Source organism: Nomascus leucogenys, chromosome 3, assembly GCF_006542625.1.
Source record: "Nomascus leucogenys isolate Asia chromosome 3, Asia_NLE_v1, whole genome shotgun sequence".
NCBI classification, from domain to species: domain Eukaryota; kingdom Metazoa; phylum Chordata; class Mammalia; order Primates; family Hylobatidae; genus Nomascus; species Nomascus leucogenys.
Window position 1 is genome coordinate 52,479,810 of NC_044383.1, and position 24,061 is coordinate 52,503,870.

General features: G+C 35.8%; 1 protein-coding gene across 2 annotated transcripts in view; it reads right to left on the reverse strand.

The window, feature by feature from the left end:
- MEI4 (meiotic double-stranded break formation protein 4) overlaps nucleotides 1-18,335 on the reverse strand; it is a 239,635-nt gene extending 221,300 nt beyond the window's left edge. Inside the window, exon 1 of one of the 2 annotated variants that reach the window (XM_030802673.1) lies at nucleotides 15,510-15,556. The gene's annotated coding sequence lies outside the window, so the exon portion shown is untranslated. Of the gene's footprint in view, nucleotides 1-15,509; nucleotides 15,557-17,912 lie in introns of those variants that run through there. The other variant, XM_012502834.2, reaches the window with a different exon arrangement.
- Nucleotides 18,336-24,061: the final 5,726 nt, after the last annotated feature.

Sequence of the window (24,061 nt, forward strand, 5' to 3'; positions counted from 1 at the left end):
GAACTACAGGCGTGCACCACCATACCTGGTTAATTTTTTTTTTATTTGTTGTACAGATGGGAATCACCCTATGTTGCCCAGGCTTATCTTATATTATTATTAATTACAATAATTATAACTATTTCATAGTAAAGTACAACTATAATTTATGAATTATTATTATAAAAATGGAGATTAAACAAATAATTGAGGCCATGATGATGGAAAAATTAAGAGGCACCAAGAAATAAACCAATAATTTTCATGAGGATCGCTCCTTGTAAGTCTTTGTACTTCATGTAAATGGTTGTAGAAAGTGGAACAAAATTTCAGGAAATCTGGACACCGACCACCCAAACCCAAGGCAGTTCAACTTCCAAACTTCGTGGTTGACAAGTTCTATCTGGCCTGGCTACACTATGATTGTATAACTGAGGCCATTAAATTGCTTTGTAACTAAGATCAAACTTATCAATGAAAGATGACGAGTAAGCAGAGAAACTTGAAATGGCCATGAGAACAGCCATAGCAATGAAACACCGCAGGGACACTCGGCTGAAATTATATGGAAAGCCTAGGCTTCTTCTTCTTTCATTATAGTTAGTAGTGGCCCATTTGAGTTACTTATGGTTACCATGAGCTTTCTGTACAGGAAAGAATGTGCACATGTGTAAATCTACAGAATTCTGTGAAAACTGATGTTATATCTATGGTTTTCCCCCCTAAATTCTCATATTTACAAATGATAGTATTGAGATTGAGCAGAAAATTTATACATACAGCAATTAAGGTATGACAGTGGGCTCTGCTTTGAGTAAACTGGTAGTGATAAGAGATATTTTAACTGGGTGTCAGCCAATTTTGACTCAACGTTTTTTAAAAAAAAAAAAAGCAGCAATACTTCCTGTTTCATCTTAACCATCTAAAATGCCTTAACGGGAATTTTTAAATTAAATTTTATTCACTCAGTATAGAAGACTTCTTAAACTAGACACATACAGCACATTAAACCTATTTAAGTGGTAAGGGGGAAATTATCAGTTTTACTGCATTAAAATTTAAAATTGTGTTCATTGAAGACGTCATGAAAAAGTAAAGAGGTAAGCCACAGCCTAGGCAAGACATTTTTAATACAAACTATTCAATAAAAGGTGACTATTCCTAGTATCTAAAGAGTACCTATAAATTAATAAAGAAAAGATAATCCATTAAAAATGGGCAAAATATATAACAAGCAATGCACAGAAAAAGAAAATACCATGCAAACATATAAAAAGACAGTGACGATTCCTCAGGGATCTAGAACTAGAAATACCATTTGAACCAGCCATCCCATTACTGGGTATATACCCAAAGGACTATAAATCATGCTGCTATAAAGACACATGCACACGTATGTTTATTGCGGAACTATTCACAATAGCAAAGACTTGGAACCAATCCAAATGTCCAACAATGATAGACTGGATTAAGAAAATGTGGCACATATACACCATGGAATACTATGCAGCCATAAAAAATGATGAGTTCATGTCCTTTGTAGGGACATGGATGAAACTGGAAAACATCATTCTCAGTAAACTATCGCAAGGACAAAAAAACAAACACCGCATGTTCTCACTCACAGGTGGGAACTGAACAATGAGAACTCATGGACACAGGAAGGGGAACATCACACTCCGGGGACTGTTGTGGGGTGGGGGAAGGGGGGAGGGATAGCATTATGAGATATACCTAATGCTAAATGACGAGTTAATGGGTGCAGCAAACCAACATGGCACATGGATACATATGTAACAAACCTGCACATTGTGCACATGTACCCTAAAACCTAAAGTATAATAATAAAAAAAAAGACAATGACATATATACAAAAAGAGACATGTAAAAACTGTTCATGCCTTTACTGTCTGTAATAAAAATGATAAACTACGTATCTGTGGATAAAACAGCTAAATAAATTGAGGAATATTAATACAAACAAATACTATTAAGCAATGAAAAATAAATGAACTAGAGTTACATCCATCAAAATGAATAAATTTCACAGTTAAAAGAAAAAAGCAAGGTATTAAAATGCATATAATTTAGGTAATTAATATAAATAATACAATATATATTGCTTAAAAACATATCCATATGTAGACAAAGTATAAAGAAATGTATAGAGTGGTATATCCCAAGCACTATGATTACTTCTGCAGGTGAAGGAGGAGTTGTAGTCAGAAAAAGGAGAAATTTGTTCTGTCTTGTAAAGATCTATTTTTTTTTTAATCTGGGAGGTAGGTACACTCATATTTGTTGTATTACTGTCATTTGTTGCTTAATGACAGAGATGCGTCCTGAGAAATACATTATTAGGTAGTTCTGTCATTATGCCAACATCACAGAAAGTACTTAACAGGAACCTGGATGGTACAACCTACTACAGACATAGGCCCTATATGATATTGCCTATTGCTCTTAGGCTACGAACCTGTGCAGCGCGTTACTGCATTGAATACTTTAGGCAACTGCAACACAATGCTAAGTATTTGTGGATCTGAACATACATAAACAGAAAACGTACACTAAAAATGTGGTATTATAATCTTATGGAATTACCATAGTATATGCAGACCACTGTTTACTGAAATGACATCACGTGGTACATGACTGCATTTTGTTGTGCTTTTTTATAATACACATATTTTAAAACTCTTATTTTCCCTTAGAATAAATGAATAATCTCAGATGTGACTTAAAAACAAGGGCCTAAACATAGAATTTGAATAAAGAATTCATGTTGTTAATATAGTCAAGCCCAACCCCACTGCTGAAGGAAGTATTTACTGTGAATGTTCCCAAAAAATGCAGAAAGTTGTCTTTTTAAAGCATTCCTCTACCTTTTGCAGCAGAACATTACATTTCAATTCTACCTGAAACACCTCTCTGAATTCTTTCTTCCACATATATAGAAGACCTTTTAAATAATCAAACATTAACTGCTTCCACATGTTAGAAGGGATAAGTAACATATTATGTTTTCAGATATAAACTACATCAAAAATATGTACACATTTACATTATTTTTTAAGTGCCCAAAGCCCCTTTAAACCTAAGCAAGGCACCATATCAGGACACCATTCACACAATTCTTATCAGAACCTGAACACTAAAGGACACAATTTGTTCTGGCAAGTTTACTCAGCAGGTAAGGAAAGCCTAAGCCAAAGCTCACCTCTTCCAGGAAGTCTTCTTCCCTAATCATTTCATCCCATAGTGATTGTCCCTTCTCTTACCTCTTGTTGGAGTACTTATCACCTCAACCAATCACCATCTGCTTTTGTCCTTTCTCTCCTCTATTAAAGTTCCTTGAGGGTCAGGGGCTATGTCGTCTTCCCCTTCTTCACTCCTCCACCAACACCCCCAAGAGGGTCTGCATAAGTCGATATGATCTCAATTGAATTGAGGAACAGAAAAACTAAGCCCTAGCCTTCAGAAGAGAGGGCCTGCAGGCTGAATCTAGCTCTACACTTTGCCAGCTGAATGACTCAGAACAATCTCTGCATCTCATTTCATCCATAAAGCAAGAAATATGTTAGTAACAATTGTTTTAAATTGTTTCAAAGATGAAAGCAAATCATTGTTGAAAAGCATTTATGATAGTACCTGGCACATAGTAAGCACTTAAGAATTATTAGTTATTATCATTACTAGTACTAGTACTACCACTACTATTACAGCCATACTATTATGCTATTTATTTGGAGGGAAGAAATGAGTCTTGGAAACCACTTAATGCTTCATTTTAAGGTCTCCTTCTTTTTATTAATTTAACCATTATATTGATCAATGTCTTCCTTGACACCCAATCAGTAATCTTGAATCTAAAATGCAGGTCCTGTGTAACTAGAAAAACAATTAGTCAATTCTGTGCCCAAATGTTCACTCTTCTAGCAATGATAATTGTTGACTTAACAAAAGCATCTATCATGATTGCTGTTATTAACGTTTGCACTGACCTTGTATCCCTGTCTTACCTGCTAAAATAATTTAATTCCAGTATATTTGTAAAATCATAGATACTTTCATAAATTCATTACAAATATTGATTCTTCCAAAACATATATATCCCTTCTCATTTAAAATAGAATGTAGGACAGGTGTGGTGGCTCACACCTGTAATCCCAGCACTTTGGGAGACCGAGGCAGGTGGATCACGAGGTCAGGAGTTTGAGACCAGTCTGGCCAACAAGGTGAAACCCTGTCTCTACTAAAAATACAAAAATTAGCCAGGCGTGGTGGCGCACACCTGTAATCTTAGCAACTCAGGAGGCTGAAGTAGGAGAATCACTTGAACCTGGGAGGCGGAGCTTGCAATGAGTGGAGATTGAGACACTGCACTCCAGCCTGGGCAACAGAGTGAGATTCCATCTCAAAAAAAAAAAAAAAACCAGAATGTAAATGTACAATGCATTAATCTGGTAATTATTCTACCATACAAAGTATATTTGCAATGCTTTGGTATTTAGCAATGATAGATTTATAGCATTCTTCTGAAAACACCCTGGTGATTAAAATATATTTTAAAGCAAATTAAAAATAATTTTAAATAAGCAGCTCTAGGATATTTCAGGTACTCTGAGTAAGCATGATTCTGCAGATTTAAATTCAGGAAAGTTTGACACAGCGCTAACTGCTAACAGCATTATTTGATCTGGATAGATGTGCAAACATTGAACACTAAAAAGCATGTGTCCATAATTCATAGGTCTAAAGTCAAGTCTCTTGAGCAAAGAAAATGTATCTTTCTATTTCTTTTCCTATATCCCAAGAAACTTTTTTGCTGTGAAAAAATTCTTTCCTCTTCGCCTGCCAGTAGAAAGATCATCTGTTATAATCAGATGTTCTGCTGACTTCAGTTGTTTTCTTCCATTAAGACTAGGCAGAGAGCTAGCTCTATATGCATGTCACTCAACAACAAAAGATAGGAATCAGTCTGGAAATTCGGCATTCCCTACACGCCCAGTAATCTTAACTTCACAACCCACTTTAGGCAGATTTATGAGATTTTCCTGAGAACTCTATCTAGGCAGGTAGCATGTTTCCTAGACTTTGTTCATGCTGAGAGCCAAGCTGAGATCCCAGCATCCCTCTGGACATACCTAATCTCCTATGTATAGGTCCTAAATACATCTGAATTTCTGCCTCTCCTACCCTGTTCATTCCTCTTCATCTACCAGCTCCAAAAACCATAATAACATGGGAACAGTCAACTAACTTGGGCTATGACTACTTTGAGACAAAGGCCTTACAGATACACTGTCAATCAGAAACCAGATATCAAGATAATGATGGGCTACAATGAGTTAATAAATAGAAAATGCAATGATTTGTTGCTACTTCAAAATAAAAATTTGTATGCATTTATCTATCAAACTGTGAACTTGAGACATAAGAAAATGAAACCAGTAATAAACTTCATTTTTTTTAATTTTAACTAACATTTTAGAATTTTATAATCATATTTCACTCTTGGGAGTCCAGCTCAGATAACCACTTTGTCAGAAAACAACCTTGCAGTACAAGGAAATTAACAGACTAATAAACATATGGAATTGAAATATTAAAAGAACAGGCTGGGTGCCGTGGCTCATGCCTGTAATTCTAACACTTTGGGAGACCAGGGAAGGCAGATCACCTGAGGTCAGGAGTTCGAGACCAGCCTGGCCAACATGGTGAAACCCCATCTCTACTAAAGTAAATATAAAAATTAGCTGAGCACAGTAGTGCACACCTGTAGTCCCAGCTATTCAGGAGCCTGAGGCACGAGAATTGCTTGAACCAGGAAGTGGAGGCTGCAGTGAGCTGAGATTGCACCACTGTACTCCAGCCTGGGTGACAGAGCAAGACTCCCATCTCAAAAAAAAAAAAAAAAAAAAAAGAACAATTCACAAATTTGCCAACTGTACCTTTCTACTGCTAAAGAAAGAAAAGCATTTTATTGTGCATTTTGATGATCAGACCACATCAGAAACATAAATGTGATTGTAATATTTCTTTTTAATTTATAAATCACCTGCTACATCCTGAGAACACAGCAGTTATACAAAGGGATAAACTACTGAGCTTATATTGTTTTCATTCTAGTTAGGGGGTCACAAAATAAGTAGAATATATGTATTTCAGACTGTGATAAACATGGCTGAGAATACAAATTCAGGTAAGATGAAGAGAGAAGGTAAGGGATTGTTTGCAATTTTAAATACAGTATCAGAAAAGGCTTCAGTTAGTTGACTTTTTGAGCAAAGATGCAAAGGGAAACAAAGGAACAAACAATGCTGAGGTGAAAAAGCATGAAAAGGCAGGCCAAGGAAAGGGAAGTTGAAAGGCCTGAGTCAGGGGCTGTGATACATAGAGCACTTTCCCAAGCAACATCTTATCTGGTCACACCATAATCCTGTGTATTAGGGTTGCCCTTATGTCCCTATTACAGATGAAGATCAGAGACTAGGCCATGTTGCCACTTGCCCAATGTCACACAGTAGGCATCAGTGCTAAGATTTTAACCTAGGTGTTATGGTTCAGTCCAGAAATTTTTCTGCCTCAATGACTGCCTACTAGCTGTGTTCAGTTCTGTGTATTAAATCTTGTCATAGATAGCCAATGAACTATACTGTCAGAAAGAGTGACAATAATAGTGATGAGTCTACAAACCACAGACAGCTGCCGAAAAAAGAGAAGACTTACAGGAATACAACATTTGAAAGATTCCCAGGGAGAAGAGGGAAGAGAAATGTTCAATATTTCTCTGAAAGCAGAACTCAAACCAGTATATGCAAATTTCAGGGAGACAAATTTCCCATAAATAGTTGAATAAATTATCTAGTGATGGGAGCTGTCCAACAATGAAATGGTCTGTCTTGTGAAGGTATTAAATGCCAATTACCAAGTTACTCAAGCTTAAACTGCATGGATGAGATGAGAACAAACTTAACATCCACTGATATGAAGACTACGAGGATTGCCCAATTTTCCAGTTCTGATTCTGTGACTACACAAGCCCCTTTAACTTTTTTAACTTTTTTAAAAAAGTTAAAAAAGTTCCAGCTGTGAAGTCAGACAGCTTGGTTAAAATGCAGGCTCCACCACTTATAGACTTTACCTTTGTAAGCCTCAGTTTCCTTACCTGAAATGAGGCTAATAACAAAAGCTACATCATAGAGTTGTTGTCAGGATTAAATGAAATAATCCAGGTAAAGGATTTAACACAGTGCCTGGTACATAGTAAGAACTTGCAAAGTTTACCTATTATGACACAGACATGTATATTTAGGAGGATGTGTATAAAATGTATATATAATATGTAAAACATGTGAAAATTTGTTTCCCTCTCTCTGCTTTTACTCTTTTACTCAGCAGTAAGAACTAGTTCAGTATCCAAAACTGAAGTCTTACAGCATAGTCAATTACATGAGGCCACTAACAATAACAGTAATAATAAACCCTTAAAAAGTCAGCTTCTTAGCCTAATCATTTCATATTACATCTGTTTATTATCTGCATTATTCTGCAAAACACGGTGCAGAAAAGTTCATCTTTTAAACATTTTAGGCACTAATTTAAAACTTATGAAAAATCATAATTTTCTTAATTGAAACAATTATTAAAAATCCAGTCTTTCAGTATGAGAAAGAATATTTAAAATCTTCATCTGTGTTTTTGATGTGTGTGTATGTGCAAGAACTCAAGTGTACATGTGTATGTATGCACACAGACACACACACATGCTTCCTCTTTCAAAATAAGGGTGCTAAACTAGAAAGCCAATGAATATTTTTATTTAAATCTTAATAAATAAAATGATTATAGACATTTATTAATGGGGGCAAGTATTTTATGCATCCAAGTCTGTATTAACAGAAAATGAAGGATAAATAAATATAGAAAGTTGCATCTGTATGCTGAAGTCTGGAGATGCTTCCAGATGGTAGAAAGTGATTTTAGATTAATTCACCATCATTCTTTTGTCACTCTGGAAAAAGTAACATTTATTATTCATAAAGAAGACATTCAGGAATGGACCTGAATGATCAAAGAAAGCCTGCACTTTAGAAAAAACACCAAAAATATCACTATGCTTTATTTCTGCCGTGGGATGCTCATTACTTTTAGAAAGTCATGATATGATAGATTATAGAAAAGAAAATGATTACTTTCAAAACAATAGCATTTTATGATATAATAGAGTATGTATGGATTTATATCCATCATCTTATTTAATCCTCCTCATATTCTTGTGATGTACCTTTTGTCATCTCTGCTTTATCAATAGAGGCTCAGACAGTAAAAGATGAAGACATCGTTTGACTCCAAAACTTTTACTCTCTCTTCATTGACTGCCAAGTGAACACACTAAATTAGCATAGACACAGATAATCTATTTAGATATATTTCAAATACAATAAAATATACTTAACATCAATACTATACTGAATGTACTGTATATCATGGACACTAAGGAGCTTTCTGCTAGAAGAAAAATGATACAGTCTGTTGCCCAAGGATAGGGTCAGGAGTCCTACCCAGCGTCCATGGACATGAACAGTACTGAAAATTTAATACCGAACAATCAGCTCTTAGAAATTCCTTCCAGACACTCTGTAACTTCTGCTTATTAATCTCAGGTTTGCCCTAGAAAGCAAAAGAGTATAATGTTCACTTTCCCAAATCACCCTCCAAGGATCTAAAGCAAACCATCATGCTCTCCCCTGCAAAATTCCTCATTTCTCATAACATCATAATATTGAGTTTCCTTTTCATTCTGGCAGCCCCTCTAATGAGTCCTTGATTTGTCAAAATCCCTCTGCAGTAACACCCAGTATTAAACATTTAATTTGGTGGTGGACATAATCAGTGACAAATTCAACCTTTTTCTTAATTTTACCCAAGATGCTACTAGGTAATTGAACTGTCAGGTCTCAGTGGTGATTCAGACTGTCACAACGGAGAAACAAATTACAAGCCTTTTTTTTTTTTTTAAGCTAGATCTATAGTCATGCAACTGATTCTGCTGAGGACCGAAAACACTGCTACTCTTCCAGCTTGACTTTTCTCCGCTGCCTGTGGACAGTCTGGCTGCACAGGATTCTTGCTGCCTCCCTAACAAACCACTTGCTCTCATGATTCTGAATCTTTGTCACTGATACTTTCTGAGGAATACATCCTTCCCCCATTTTCCTGCCTACAGGTTCTCCTTCACCCTTCATGGTCCAGTTCAACTGCCTCTTTCTGAAATTAACTGCTCTCTTGTCTGCATTTCCACAGCACTCTGGGATGCTTTATATCACAAGGTAGTATCTACAGCCATTTAGGGGTCTTTCTCCCCTGAGAGCTAGTGAGCCCATCAGAGCCAAGTACTACGTCTTCTTTGTGTTATTTCTAGCACACAGCTCAGTGGGAAAGATTAAGCCATATTATATATGAATGCCAAATGATAATGGGTTGTGAGTGAAATAGTTCACAGAAACGAGTGATTAATTCCAGGTAAGGAATCACAGAAAGTTTCATGAAGTAGATGGTACTTAGGGGAAGACAGGATAAATTAGGGAAATTTATCGATATGGAAATGAGATCATATGGGCAATGGAAAAGGCATCAACAGAGATGAGAAAAGCCATTAGCCTAGCTGGAGTATGGGGCATGGTGAGCCTCAAAGGGAAATGTAACAAATGTCTGTTGGACACCTCTGAAAATTGGATACTCTGAATTCACTTTATATTCATTTACTCATTTTATTACTTCATTTTACTACCTCATTTAGAATTATGTAATGTGAAATTTAGTATCACTGTTTAGAGCTAAGGAAATTAAAATTCAGAGAAGGTGGCTTTCTCAAGACTATGCAGTTAACAAGTGGTAAAACTGTGTTTATAATATTCATCTTTCTGTACATATTATTTCCATATTACAATGTCTAGGCTTGGGAGTAGGAAATAAATGTAACCTTGATAGGAATGCACTTCCCTGAACTACCATGTGGTCATCTTGTGCCTGCCCTGATGACCACCATCTCAGCCTACTACCACAGCAACACATGCGTGCACGCGCACACACACACACACACACACACACACACACACACACACAGAGGCATGTAGAAACATTAACTCCAAAAGCACTTACAGATAAAGGAGTTGTGTTTTTTTCTAAAGACTTCCCCAGTGAGACAGGAGGAAGTAATACTGCCTATCAATCAATTCTAAAAATCACCATAAAAAATCATTTCAAATATATTGTAAAGAGGCAAGACTAACATAAAGGCTAGAAGAGCAGGAGAACTTGACTGCCTAGCTTTACCCCTTACCAGCTGTGTGACCTCAGACAGAGATTACACAACCTCTCTGTGCCTCAGTTTACTCATCTGTAAAATGGGAATCAAAATAGCACCTAACTTATAAAGTTGCTGAGGAGACAAAATTAGTTCATTGACATGTGATCCCTATGAAGTCTATCAGTCACACTGTAAACACTCATTGCAATGCTTGATCCACTTGAGACTACTATACAGCCATGACTCAATCCCAGGCTCACGCCTCCAAATCCTGTGTCTCCACATGGACCTGACTATACATTTATGAAGGACTCAAAGAAACTAGTGTGGGTTAGTGTGAACAGGAGGAAGAGGGACTTCTGGAGTGTACCTGGAATGTTTGAAGATGGGAACTCAGAGAGGCAAAAGCAGGGCAAAAGAGCACTTCAAATGGGGTGAACAGAGCAGAGAGCATATAATGGCATAGGTGTTCATGGAAGAATGCATGAGCTCCTTGACTAAAGAATGTGGTATTAGGAAATAAAAGAAAATAGCATAGGGAAGTTGGGCTCTAGAAAGTCAGTCAGAGGGATCTTGACTTCTTAAAGTAGACAGCTGGAAAACAATGCAGCCTTCAGAGTGGATGAGTGAAAAAAAAAAAAAAAAAAATCCAAGTGGTGTTTTAAGAGGATTAAGCAAGGAAGGAAGGAGCTGAGGGATTGTTGACACCACACAGTAAAGAAGGGCTGGAAGAACTAAGCCAGGCTGCTGACAATGTGCACAAAGAATACAGGAAGCTCTAAAAGATGTTTGTGAAATTGAAGGGCTTGCTTCCAGATTGTTAAAAGAGAGGGCAGGTGATGGAAGACTGGAATATGATTCCACTCCTAGGTCAATGAAGTGATGGATCCCAGTTGGAAACCCTACTAAAATTACCGGAAAGTACAACATGTACAAAATAATACTGATATAATATTTACTCAGCCCACTTGAACTATTCTCTGAAGTTGTTTCTTTCTTTACTGAACTTCAGCTTTTTAATCAATGAGTAATGAAAATGAGGTAAGCACATTAATAATTAAGGAATCCAGTTCCCAGCCATGTAGTTTGAATCAGTAACTTTCTCAGTGATCTCGTGCAGTAACCGTATTTTTGAGAAAAGATGAGAAACTGGGAATTTGTCTACTATTTGCCACTAAAGATTTTTACAGCAGCAATTTAGCATGAAACATACTGCCAAAGTCTTTGAGATGAAACGGTTGCTTCATTTGCTGTCTGCGATTATACTGTAGTTACTTGTATTCACACAGCAATAAGGTAACACAATTTTGGTTTTGGGAAACTGATGAAGAGGGTTCATCCTGATGAACTTGATGAACTTCAACTTGATGAAGAGAGTTTACTAGAAATACTTGTAATTTTTAAAATCTATTTGTTACATAGTTTAAGTACTGTCTAGTAATCATCAAATAAATGATGGATGATGGATAGTGAGTGAATTTTTTTAATTAAAAGATAATCTTTATAAGAATAGGAAACTAAATTATTAAGAGTGGATTATTAATTAAGAGTAAATTATTTAGAGCCATATCTATAAGAGAAATAATTATTTAGGAAACAACAACCTCTTGAGAACTATCTAAGTGTCTTATGCACCATTATGAAAGGGCAGATTATCATAAGAAACTATGAAACTAATGTTCTTTCAGTAAATGTTCAGCACCACTTATTGGTTGTGCCAGGCACTAGAGTTAAGGATATCCTTCCCCTTAGGAACATTTAATCTACTGTGAAGATAGAAAAATAAATACATAAAATATAAACTAATGCATGAATAATAGAACATAAAGTACACAACAGTTCAGACAAGACAGAAAGTAGCTTTCTCCTACCAGGAAATAAAAAGGAATGGATCATAAACAATCAGTTATTATAAAACCTATTTTTGAGAATTTTTAAAATATGCTCCGTTTTGTTTTTTTTAATCTTGCAAGAGACAGACATTCATGAAAATAAGAAGTCATAAGAAAAGAAGCAAGCAATCAATAAGCAGCCTCTGAAATATATTTTCTAACAATTATCTTTAAGACAGCCATAACTCTCTCTCCAACAATCAAAATTACTTCCTAATGTGTTGTTTTCATTCTTCTACTCATTCAGAGTAAACTAAAGCACACGTTAAATACAAGAGTATTTATTTTCCAGAGTTCTGCCATGGTGAAAGCAATCTAATCAAAAATGAAATGAAGAATGAGCTCACTGAATAAATCAGAAGGAAGAATTAAAGAGCTGACAGATATTTTGAAAGCCTGTTAAAAAGTAAATTGGACTTACATTATAAAAATTGACTTAAATGAAGGATATACTTAAGAACCTACTTCAGAACATTTCCTTAAAGATGATTTGATTATCAACTGAAAATATTGCATTTTAATATATTTTACTATATTTCCAAAATCTAAGGAGTATAATAATGGACATAAGAACAGAGAAAAATGTCCAAACAAAAAATCTCAGAACAAGATACTAAAAATCTCTGAGTCTACAGATGTCTGTCATTTAAATCTGAAACCTAAATAAAAAGTTCAACAAATTACTTTAAATAGTGCTCCCAAAAGTAATAAAAGAATGATTCCTGTACTTTTGTTATTTTAAGGAAAACCTAAAGAAAATGAGATAATATATACACAGCCCTCTAAATATCTAAAATTTGTTAACTATTTTACCTCCTTGATAGAAAGCCTTGAAATATACGTAAGTCTAATAACAGAAAGAAAAAAGCCCTCATCCAAAACAACTGTTCATATTTTAAACAGCAGATGAGGAAGTATAAAAAGGGTTAAGATTATATTCTCCCTTAAATTTGCAAATAAGGGAAGAGGAAATGTTGGTTCTTCTCATAGTTATTGGAGGGCTCATGCTTAACTAAGCTCCATCAGACAACACATAGAAAAAGAGCTTATTGCAGCACTGTTTACAATAGCAAAGGCTTGGAACCCACCCAAATGCCCAACAATGATAAACTGGATAAAGAAAATGTGGCACATATACACCATGGAATACTATGCAACTATAAAAAAGGATGAGTTCATGTCCTTTGGAGGGACATGGATGAAGCTGGAAGCCATCATTCTCAGCAAACTAACACAGGAACAGAAAATCAAACACTGCATGTTCTCACTCATAAGTGGGAATCGAACAATGACAGCACATGGACACAGGGAGGGGAACATCACACACCAGGGCCTGTCAGAGGGTGGGGAGGGATGGCACTAGGAGAAATACCTAATGTATATGATGGGTTGATGGGTGCAGCAAACCACCATGGCACGTGTACACCTATGTAATAAACCTGCACGTTCTGCACATGTATACCAAAACTTACAGTATAATAAAAAATAAAAATAAAAAATAAAACAAAACAAAAAAAAAAGAAAAAGAGCTTCTTTTCTAGCCACCCTGTTTTAAACAGAGAGAGATGGTAAGGTACTCAAAAACTTACTGTCTGAAGAACAGAGGATTAAAATATGAATTTGACTCATTCTACAAAATCCCAATGTAAAGGACAAGGACAGCAGAGAGAAGTTGTATATATAATATTCCATCAACCAGATGCATCTAAATTCAATTTATCCACAAAAAAATATTGCATTTCAATATATCTTGCTGTATTTCCAAAATGCAAGGGTTATAATAATGAACACAAAAAATAAATAGTAGTAGTACTATATTTTTATTCATATGGTTTTTTAGTGTTGTATTATTGTTTTCAATTTTTTAAATATATTCAATCTGCGGTTCGTTTGAATCTATGGATAAAGAACCCACAGATAAGGAAGGTCTACTGAATTTACTCTACCCAAAATGGCAGTGCCATACAGTGCATGTCAGAGAACCTGAAAATCTGAATATAGAATGATTTAGCCTAACTTAGGTAATTTTCCATCAAATATTCTGTTCCTTACTCTTTTATTCAACAGATATATTTAATTATCCCCAACCTGTCAGGCACTGTGGTAGACACAGGGATATAACAGTCAACAAAACAAGTCTATCTCTGCCTTCATGGAGCTTTTAGCTATCAATCATTCCTATCTATAACACTCCCTGTTCAGTAAGAAATCTCAGAGATGCTGTAAATCAGAGATTGGAAAACTGGCCCACAAGCTAAATCTGGCTGGCCTGCTTCTATAAACCACATTTCATTGAAACAGACATGCCCATTCATTCATGTATCATTGCTTTTGCACTACAGCTTTGCAGTTTAGTAGTTGCAACAGAAACAGTATGGCCTGCAAAGCCTGAACTATTTACTCTATTGAATAAATATTTATTTTTTTCTGGCACTGTTCAGAAATAGTTTGCCAAGCCTTGCTCCAAATAAAACCTAATGCTTTAAGGATGTATATTAAAAGATACATACTGTCACTTATACTGAATTCCTTAGTTACAAACCATATGATGGAGGGTTGACTTCCTGCAGGGATGTATTTCTACCACTATAATATTTATTTTCACTTTCTTTCCTTGTAAAGGCAGGTGACAAAAAAAATTACGTGGCTACTATCTTCTATTAACAGCTTACTCTCTTTGGATGATGTTAATGTTGTCTTATATCTAATCTTTTGATAGATCAGAGTTCTTCCACATCACAGAAGGCCCATTTTTCAGAAAAGATCCTTTTCTCTGAATCAAATCAAATCAATTTTGACAGGAGTGATTTCAGGCTATCTTTTAAATTGAACAATAAAATTGATTGTGAAAGCACTTAGCCAACACGCAGGTGCTATATAAATGCAAAATCATAGCAGCAATAGTACCTTCATTTCCCTGAAGATAAATGAGTGGATGCTTATTTCCCAATCACCTGACCCAGAGAGCATCAAAATTTTAAATGAAAGAAAAGAAAACTAACCTCCATTGGCTGTTATCAAAACTTCCTAATGAGAAGTGACAGGCCCTGTGCTCACTGTGGTTCCTCCAAAGGATGTTAAGAGGCTAAAGCTGTGGCTGAACATCGATTTGCCATACCCAAAACCCTTTTCTTTCCCTAATGGTAATCAATGTAGCGTGAATAAAATTAAATGTCTACTTAGTTCATATTTAGCCACCATAACGCAGAAATAACTGGCTTGAGAAAGATCCTTGCAAAGCCTTGGTTTTTGAAAGTTTTCCCACTTTATCAACCTACTGGCAAAATACATTTCAAGTGCTCAAGAGTGGAGAACCAGCTCACCAGTGAACAGAGAAGCGGAAATGAGATGATAACAGGGCAAGACAAGGCCGCATTAGGGGTGGGAGGGCTGACTTGGTAACAAGAGAGATCTCTCTTAGGCACCAGCTTAAACATTCTATTCTTGAAAATTCCTTCCTTGATACCCTCAGGCCATGTCAATTCCTTCTGATTACAGATGCTCTTAACATTCTATACTCCTTGTTTCTATCGGTTATCACAATTGCAGTTGGATAATCCATATGTAGTCAGTTGTTTGATGTCTATGGGCCTTAGTCGTCCTAAGTGAGCTCCACTGAGCCCATTTCCTGTCTGTTCGGAGCAGAAATCTCTGTGGCTAACACATGATGAGCTCTGAAAATCTTAGCTGAATAACTTAACATGAATGGATAGATAAGCCAGCTGGATTCTAGGCACTTTGCTGGCACATAAGGAAGCTATGATTACTCGATAACGGTCTCCTAAAAAATAGCCAATATCTTCCTTCCTATCCTTTAACATTAAGTTATATTCTAAGAAAGTACACTAATTGCATACCAACCCCTTGTACCTTTTCCATCAATCCTCTCCTCTCAGCTCTTTCAATGTCGTTCCCTGAATTGACTTCTACCTTTCAATACATAATCATGTTCAGGTTGCTCCCAGCTTTAAAAAAAGAAAAAATATATATACAATCACCCCCACCTGACCTTGGTCGCAAATGACATCATAACTGCCAAACCTTAAGACCACCTGCAAACCCCCATTCTATTTATCTGCAGTATTTGACCCTGACGAGCACTCCTCTACTCTTAAAACACTTTGCTCTCTGACTTCAGCAGCCTTACCGCCATGATTATTGTCCTATATTTTAAAATGTGCCTACACTTTCCTCAAACCATTAGTATCTCGTCATTATGATTGTATCAGCCTTCTAACTGATCTCTAACTCCCTCCAATCTATTCTCCACAATGTAGTCATATGTATGTTTGCCTCAACAATGCTCCTGTGACCTAGCCTAATTTAGCTAGCTTTGTTATAATAAATTGTCACCCTGACCTTCAGCTTCAAGCACCTTGATATGGCAGAGTTTAATGTACACATGCCTTATGAAAGAATTAAAATATTCTCTTTGATCTTCACCACAATATCCAATGGACCGCTAACATCCTCATACGCACTAAAGACATGGTATAACGTAACATTTTCTAAGCTTTAACAAGGCCTACAAAACACTGTTTTTGCAAAGCTGATTCCAAATACTGGCATTCAAACTAATATTCACAAAAAAAGAATAAAAAACATACTCATGGTTATCAATTTTTGTGTGACCATTTTCAAATTTTACATCTGAATTTATGCTCCATTACCATGTTCTGAAAGTCATCCATACATGTTTCAAATTACACATGCTCTTTATTGCATTTGATCTGAAACTCTTCTGAAGGACTAAGTCCTCATATATAAAAATAAATAGAATAATGGATAGCAACTCACAAATCCCCGTCAAGTGACTAAGTCTCTTTGCAGTCATATAATACGCTGTAAATCTCTCGCTTTTAAATAGACAACAAAAATACAAACAAGTCCCCCAAAAGTGATCAGTGTGTGTAATCAATTTGACACAAATGTTGCTATTGAACAATATTCATATTTTTCTACATTATGTGCATTTTATGAATATAAAACAACTGCACATTGCCTTATCTATGGTTCCTGACGCAATTCAAGTCCAAATGTGTCTGCAATTCCAGACTTTAAAACCATTCAAAGCTTTTCAGTCCAAGATATTTCTCCAGACTTAATTCCTGCCTCTTCAAACAATCTAGACATACCAAGACATTCTGTTTTCTTCATACATATGTGGCTTCCTGCCTTTACTCTTAACAAGCCCTTCATTTGTACTGTATTCCTCACACCTGCCTTTATTTTTCAAATGTTTCTTATCCCTCCTTAAAGGGACACCTCCTCCATGAAGCTTCTCCCTCAAGCCCCCATGTCCCACACTACTTTATCAAATCCTTCTTATGCAAGTTCACCCTTTACCCTCAATGCTTCCTATGCATCTATAAATCCCTTGCTAACTGAAGCCTGTGAGGTCCTTGAGACAAAAGACCAAGTCTGTCCCATCTTTGACACCTACAGCACTTCACCTATTTCGTCCAACAGAATGGGTGCTTAATAAAAAGATCTGCTCAGTGAATAGATTTGACAACTCCACCAAAGACCTCAAAACACAGGCCTCTCTTCCAAGCTCGGGAACCATTTTGGTGGTCAAGCCAGGCTAGAACATGCTCAGACTCTGGCATATACCACAGAAATCCACACAGGTGTGGGCCGATGCTTCGGCAGCTCCACAGCAGATACAGTCTATAATCAATTAGGTAAATAGAACCGTCCAAACGTGTGCGGAGCTCCATACACACCTGCGAATATTGCGAGCTCAGGTCCAAACCCAGGGCACGTGAAAGGGACGAGTGGTCCACAGGCACAGAAAGCCAGGCCTCGCGCGGTGGGAGGGCGTCCCGGAAAGCTGTGCAGGGCCCGCCCCGCCTACCTTATGGGTTCCTGTAGCGGGGGAGGGCGCCCTCAAGCGGGCACAGGAGCCCTGGAGCAGGCGCTCTGCGCCATCTCCAGGGGCGGGGTTCCACGTGCTGCCCAGCAGGTGGTCACCAGAGCCGGCGGGGAAACGCTTACTAGCGCCCAGGGCCTTCCACTCGTGGGGGGAAGTGAGGGAGCAGGTCCCGGAGACCACAAGCCCCAGAAACCCCTGCGGCCGACTCGGCCCCTTCTGCCCCTCTTGGCGGCCTGTTCCGAGGAGGAGCAGCCAGTCCGGAGAAAATGACTCCAGCTCTGAGCAGGAGCCTAGTCAACGAGGGCACTGGGCTCTACGGACCCGGCGTTCTTTAATATGGGCTTTGGGAAGGAAATGGCGCAGGCCAAGTCTCTTTCCTCCGGAGAGCGCCCCCTCGAGCTTGCTCGCCTGAGAGATTAAGGCCTTGAAGAAAGAAAAAAAAATCGCTAGAGAGACATCTCACGGAAATAAATGCATTGATTCTAATGAGGGAGCAGGATGGGAAAGGGGGACTTCGAGAACTGATGAAAAGATGAATTATAAAACGATTTTTCTTTTTTCAAAAGGAAAATTAAATTTTTATTTCTTGCAAGAAATTGTGATTGTAGAGTGATTTTTCTCACTTTCCTATTTTTCACATTGCATTTTCGCTTTTATTCTTAATCATATTTTTTTGCCTTATGTTATACTAGAATCTCAGCTGGATTCTAAACATCCTGAAGGCAGATTCTCTGTAATATGTAGTATTACACACAATGCTTAGTTGCTGTTAAGTAGAAGTCTCAATATATTATTTATAGAATAAAATATCAAACATTTTTAAATAGAGGTTTGTTAAACTTATTTTACTAAATGGATTTTATTTTATTAAGACATTCATTTGCATCTAATCAGTTATTGTAAATTTCCGTACAGTGTTAAGCATGATTGCTTTAGCCATCTGCCCATTAGAGAAATTCAAGTATTTTAAGTCTACTGTAATTTGTTTAACATACCATTCATCTTTAAATCCTGCAGAGGTAACTTTAAGATAAACCAAGAATGAATTGTCTTGAACCCCAAATTAATGAACACTAAATTAATGGCTTACTGTATTTGCTGTTCTTATTGACAAATGTAAAATCCAATCATCACAGTTGATTTCTCACAGAGATAAACAAGGGTCAAGTAGGGGAAATGTAGAAAAGTTGTCTGTGTTGCTGCATGTGTGAAATTCTGTTTCAATTCCACTCATTCATTCATTTAAACATATTGGATTGAACTCCTGTTATGCCAGCACATCCAGGAGGCCAGTTCAGTCTCTCTTTAGCTGCCTCCCTTTAATTTGTCTTACAAGCTTCCTGTTCAGAGTGTTCCATCCACTAATGTCTCAACATGCTCCATGGTATCTGAGGCAACTACCTTCACAACTCTTTCATATGTTTTAACTGTTTCTTAGTCTTTTGGCTAATCGTTACCTGATAACTTTCATACCTGCTTTTGCCTCATATTCCTATTGGTCATCACTTACGGACTGTACTCTCTTCAAATTCATTGCCAGCACATAACAGGAGTTCAATCCTGTTGAACTCACAGGGTGAGTCATGATTATTGCCCTATACAAGTGCACAGTCTGATAATTAAAACAAATGAGTAAACAAACTACATTGCAATCACTGAAATCCAATGAGAAAACTGCAAACTGAATTTTAATGAAAACATACCCTTTCACATTAAGCCTTAGGTAGGTGTCTCTTAGATCTAAGTAAAATTTATAATTTTCTTTGAGCTTCTGAAAATAACATGGTTATGAATTTTCCAAAAGTGTATAACAGAGAATAACTTTCAGGAAAATTGTACAAGTTTTTTTACTGATTTTGGCCTCCTCATTTTTAGTGAGAATACATAATAGGTAACAAGTACATTTTTGTTGTATAAAGAAATGAATGGACTCCAGGTATTTGAAGTATTTAATTCTGTGCCTTTTAGGAACTACTTTTCTAAAAACATCATTTGTTTTGACCCAAGCCACTTTTCTAAAGGAGTTTATAACAGAAGGTGAAAATGTACAAATATACATATAAGGTCTTTTACCTCTTCCTGTTATTCATTGCATTTAAATACAGAGGATCTGAATGGGGCTTGAGCAGATAATCAGAACAGAATGTTTTCAAAAATCATGCTTCTCACATGTAACAAGTTTCAAGACAGCAAGGTTATTAAAAGCCAGTCTATAAATTAGCAAAGGAAATTATTAACGGTAATGATGTATGAATTTTCAGAGTTTGAATAAAAACACAAAAGAAAATGGTTTCTCTGTTTGCAAAATATAAAACCTTAGATGAAGAGAACACTAAATTATTATTAGCCGGTTTACTATAAAACAATTATTAAAATGGATAAAATGAGTACAAAAACGTAATCAAATAACACACAGTAACACAAATAACACCTTAGTTGCTGTTGTGTGTTATTTGAATATTAATTCTAAAATGGTTACTTTAATCAAAAACAGCAGAATATCTAATAAAATGTCAAATAAAGATGTGAGTTATTTTAAAAATACCTATTGTTTAAAAACATTATTTAGAAATAGACATTTTGCATTGTTTTATTATACAAAATTATAAAAATGGTATAAACTGTTCTATCATAAAATAGAAATGTCATCAATAATTCCTAGGCCAATATGCCTTACACAGAAAAAAATTAGTTTTGTGTTCAGTTTAGCAGTTCAAGAAACATTTATTATCTTAGGTACTACTTAGAAATAAGAAAATCCCTGTTTGCAATGTTCTAGCAACCTAGTAAGAGAACCAAATTTTAAAATCAAGTATAATGATTAATAATAACTAGCAAATATTGCACATACTATACCAGGTAATCATGGACTCTCTGATTTAATTAATCCTCACAATATCCTTATGGGGCAAGTAATGTTTTTAATCCTTATTTTACAATAAGGAAACTCTGATTGATTAATTCATCCAAGGACATTCAGCTTGTAGGTAGTAGAGCTAAGACCTCCACCCCACCCCTATCTTACTTCAAAGTGTATAAACTTACAGTGCATAAACTTAGCCCTCCACTCTAGCACATCTAGGAGGCCAGCTCAGTCTCTCTTTAGCTGCCACCCTTTAATTTGTCTTACAAGCTTCCTATTCAGAGTGTTCCATCCACTACTGTCTTAACATTCTCCCTGGTATCTGAGGCAGCCACCTTCACAACTCTTTCGTGTCTTTTAACTGTTTCTCAGAATTTTGACTAATATTTTACCTGATAACTTTCACACCTGCTTTTGCTTCATATTCATATTGGTCATCACTTACTATTGGCTGTACTTTCTTCAAATTGGTCTAACAGCTTAACGTAATCTTCAATAGATAATGAACCTATGGTTGTTTGATTTAACATTATTCCACAGAATCCCACACATCATTATCTTTAATAATTCAATGGCTTTTAACACAAAGTTAGTAATTTATAATGTCATTTACATAATTATTAGCATATTCCAGATGCCCTCTTGCAATTTTTTCCCAATCTTTGTCGACATGGTTGCTATCTTTGCTTTAAAAGAGCAAAGTCCATAAAAGTTTACAGTGTTTAAATCTATTAAACTATGCTAAATATATGAAATAAATAAGGAAAAATGTGTTTTAAAAATATTTAACTTTGAAGCATAAAGTGTAGAATTGTAGAAAAGTGGAAAGATTGAGAATAGAGCTGAGCAGAGGCAGTGTTTACAACTATGAATAATATCTCATTTTAATATACCTAAAATCACACATTGTAAAAAGAACTATTCCCCAAATTAGAGTATTTTACTTTATCTACTTATATTTGTGAAGAATTTTCAAAAGTGTTTTAAATGAAATTTCTATTTTGAATGTACAGAGAATGTTTAGGCTTTGAAAAGAAACACTGAAAACAAAAATCTGTTTCTAAAGTAAATAAGTCTTTGTTGTATGAATAGTGCATCCTAATTTATGTGTTTATGAGCTCAGTTTCTTGTGTTATTTTGTTTTCTCGGAACACCATATAGTGAATTTTGTGCTTTTTTGAATGAAAAGTTTCACAGTTTTACCAACTGAATTGATGAAAGGACATACAAAAACAAATGAGAATAAACTACTAAAATTATAAGCACCATAGAAGCCATTTTAGGTCTACTAGGAAACAAGAAAGGCACTCTATTAAGATATCAAGTAAAAAAGCAAATCACTGAGGCACGTTAACAGTTTGGAAAAGGGACTTTAGAGGCACATACGGCGAAACCTTCCATGGAGACAAAAGAGCTTGTTCAGTTACTGTTGGAGCCACTGTGACTTTCTGAAAGAACGGATAACAAAGAAAGGTAAGGCAAAAGAGGTGCTCTGAAGAAGATGTACTTTTAAAGCATTCCATTTGCATTAAAGAAATATGAGAATGAGGTAGAAATACCAAGAAATATTCAGAACTAAATGCTGCCAAGATCAACATTAAGAAAAGTAAAAGTTTATTTAATGATGGGGAAGTTTTTAAAGTTACAATTGTTAGGTCTTATTTCAGAATGGAAATATTAATCAGTATAAACATTCAGGGTAAAATATAATGTTAAACAAAGGACTATTAAGATTAGTTGGGGAAAAGAAACTCACCAATTATTTTCAGGAGGGGAAGAAAAAGTAGAGTAGTGGAAAATCCATTAGTGGAAGAGTGTGGTTCTGACTGTGTAGACTCTACAGCCTGTGGCTCAGTAGGACATGCGAACTGTCAAAAATAGAAAGGTTGGTACTAAAAACGCTTAGGGATACAGAAAAGCCCAACTCTCATCATCTTCTTTTATCTGGCAATATATCTGTTTTATCCTCAGTTGAGATGAGTTTGTTGCTTTACTTGTTTTGTTTTTGACCTTGACAGGAGGCATATAGTACAGTAAATATGAGCATGAGCTCTGAATAAAGACTGCCTGGATTATACTCCTAGTTTTGCTTCTTACTAGTCAGTTGACCCAGTGTAAATTGCTTTGCTTTTATAACTTCAATTTCCTAATCTATAAAATGGAGAAGATAAGAATTGCACTTACATCAAGTGATATAATTCATATATATAGCACCTTAGAGAGTGACTCGGTCATACTAAATTTTAAATAAATATTTGCTATTATTACTGCCTGAATTCCTACCTCCCTTTGCCTAGTGATTTTTTTTTTAGCAAATCCAAGTATATAAGTAAACAGATTGCTGTAGTAGACATTGCTGTTTTCTTTGCCCGTTAGCAAATGAGTAAAGGTGATGTTTTTCGTAATGAAACCCTCAATTATTATTAATCTTAGTAATGAGAATTTATGAGTGAATTTGGATCTCCCAAAGGAACACAACCTCCTCAGTAAACCTTTCCCATTCCTTTGTCATGCACTGCAACCCAAAAATTACATAGAAAACCATTGCCTTTGAGCATAACCTTTTCCAAACCAAACATATTGTATTTGGTGTAATATAGATAGATAACTTATCACAAGCATCCAAAATAACCTTCTTACTTCATTGTGTTCTCAAAATATAAATTTTAAAGTGCTGTTTTAAGCTTATCTAAAAGCCAATTTTTATTCAGAGAGAAGATTGAACTAGCAACAGTAGTATCATTTTTTTTTCTGTATATGACATACAACCTGAGGGAAGAGAAAAAAAAGAATCAATTAATTTAATACAATTTAATACAATTTAACTTTAATGGTCACTTTGTCATTGACAGTTATGATGTTCTAAACGGTTTCATACATTTTTCTCTGTTTCATCTTCCATTGTTAGGTATTTTTATCCGGGTACAAAAATTAACCTAGACACTGTTTAAGGTCCAAACCTGATATGTCAAGGCAATCACAAGTAACAACAATGTCTATTGTTTACTGATGCCTCACTCCTTGCCTAGAACTTTGCAGACCTCATAGCATACAAACCTCACAAATCTATAAAGTATTCTTATTTTATATTCCCCTCCATTAACAATTTACAGCAGTTAACACTTCCAAAGTCACTC